This window comes from Mustela putorius, unplaced genomic scaffold, assembly GCF_011764305.1.
Source record: "Mustela putorius furo isolate JIRA1106 unplaced genomic scaffold, ASM1176430v1.1 tig00003896_pilon_pilon_pilon, whole genome shotgun sequence".
In the NCBI taxonomy this organism is placed as follows: Eukaryota; Metazoa; Chordata; class Mammalia; order Carnivora; family Mustelidae; genus Mustela; species Mustela putorius.
The window spans coordinates 3,548,123-3,550,538 of NW_025422045.1; positions in this window are offsets into that span (position 1 = coordinate 3,548,123).

Sequence of the window (2,416 nt, forward strand, 5' to 3'; positions counted from 1 at the left end):
TTTTGCAAGCAAGGATAAGTACTGGGTCTAGGTTTTCTGACCCCTTTCTTCCTTCTATTTTAATCAAGAGCATTAGGAGTGAGAGGAACAGAAAGCAAGTTCACTTGTTCCCAATATAGTGCGGGATGGGCTCTCAGACTATCAAGGAGCCACATGGGGAAATCTGGGGCCTCTCCTGATGGCCATCCACCCATTCCTGTCAGTAAATAATCTGCTTTTTATCTTATCTACTTGCTAGGTTTCTTACTGGAAAAACTCTGACATTAGGGGAGCAGTTAAGCTGTAAGGTTGGAGATCCCTTAGAGTGACTGCAATAGTCACAGTCCTGAGCCACTTCCCATTTGAATTTCCTTTTTTTTTTTTTTATATTTTTATTTATTTATTTGACAGATCACAAGTAGGCAGAGAGGCAGACAGAGAGAGAGAGAGAGAAGCAGGTTTCCTGCTGAGCAGAGAGCCCAATGTGGGGCTCGATCCCAGGATCCTGAGATGACCTGAGCGGAAAGGCTTAACTTCCTGAGCCACCCAGGGACAACCCCCACTTCTCCCAGCCCCATTTGAATTTCTATTTGTCCTTTCCTCGGTAGGGTAAGAGTGCTGGCCAGGATGGCCTACCTTAGCAAAAGTGAAGGGCACACCTGGCAAAGAGGTTCTTCCCTTTTCATACACGTTTTGTATTTTCAAAATTGGGTCCTAACTTTCTGATTGTAAAAATTGTGTTCATTATAACACATATATATGTACACTACATGTGTATATAAAATAAATTTTTCCACGTAATTCTTTTAATGCAGTGACACACCACTAACCACGTATATCTGTCTTTCCAGGCGTTTCAGTGTGTCTGTGTGTGAAAATATGTGACTTTCTTATAAAGATGAGTTATTAGGGCGCCTGGGTGGCTTGTTAGTTAAGCAACTGCCTTCAGCTCAGGTTATGATCCCAGAGTCCTGGGATTGAGTCCTGTATTGGGCTCCCAGCTCCATGGGGAGTCTGCGTCTCCCTCTGACCTTCTCCCTTCTCATGCTCTCTCTCTCTCTCTCTAATAAATAAATGAATTTTTTTTTTTTTTAAAGATGAATTGTTAGTCCTATTCTCTTACACCTGTCTTCACTGACCACATGTCATGGCTGTTTTTCCAGGCTGTCTTCCTCTATGCTCTGCTTCATTTTTTTAAACTCCAGATTACTGTTAAAATGTTCTCATGACTTCCTAATCTGTTATAGTCTGAAAGTACCATAATGTATTCATGGCTATTTTAATTTTTTACTCTTTAAAATAGAATCCTGGGGCACCTGGGTGCCTCAGTGGGTTAAAGCCTCTGCCTTCGGCTCAGGTCATGATCCCAGGGTCCTGGGATCGAGCCCCACATCGGGCTCTCTGCTCAGCGGGGAGCCTGTTTCCTCCTCTATCTCTCTGCCTGCCTCTGCCTACTTGTGATCTCTGTCTGTCAAATAAATAAAATCTTTAAAAAAATAAAATAGAATCCTAATGAAGATACATGCATGCATTTTAGGTGCTCAATTTTTTAATTCCTCATAGCAGGAGAAACAGACCAATCTTTCAGGCTAGAAGTCAGGGGAGCCAATCTTCCTTTCCAGCTCTGCTATCTTAGCTGTGGTCTTGCTCTGTCATGTGATAGTAGGCCATTCCCTTTACTGCTCTGGAATTTTTACCCAATTGCACAAAATACTTTAAAGGTGTCCATAATAGAGTCCTTGCTACATGGATGGGATCTGATCCCAGACCACCATGATGACTGAGCAAGACATGTATCTGGTCTCCAAAAGCATTCCTTTTTTAAAAAAAATTTTTATAAACATATAATGTATTATTAGCCCCAGGGGTACAGGTCTGTGAATCGCCAGGTTTACACACTTCACAGCACTCACCATAGCACATACCCTCCCCAATGTCCATGACCCCACCACCCTCAGTTTCTTTTGTGACATTAAGAGTTTCTAATGGTTTATCTACCTCCCAATCCCATCTTGTTCCATTTATTCTTTTCCTACCCCTTAAGCCCCACACTTTGCATCTCCACTTCCTCATATCAGGGAGATCATATGATAGTTGTCTTTCTCTGATTGACTTATTTCACTCAGCATAATACCCTCTAGTTCCATCCACGTTGTTGCAAATGGCAAGATTTCATTTCTTTTGATGGCTGCATGGTATTCCATTGCGCATATATATATATATATATATATATATATATATATATATACACAAATATATACATACATACATATACCGCATCTTCTTTATCCATTCATCTATTGATGGACATCTAGATTCTTTCCATAGTTTGGCTATTGTGGACATTGCTGCTCTAAACATTAGGGTACATGTGCCCCTTCAGATCACTATGTTTGTATCTTGTATCTTGTATAAATACCAAGTAGTGTAATTGCTG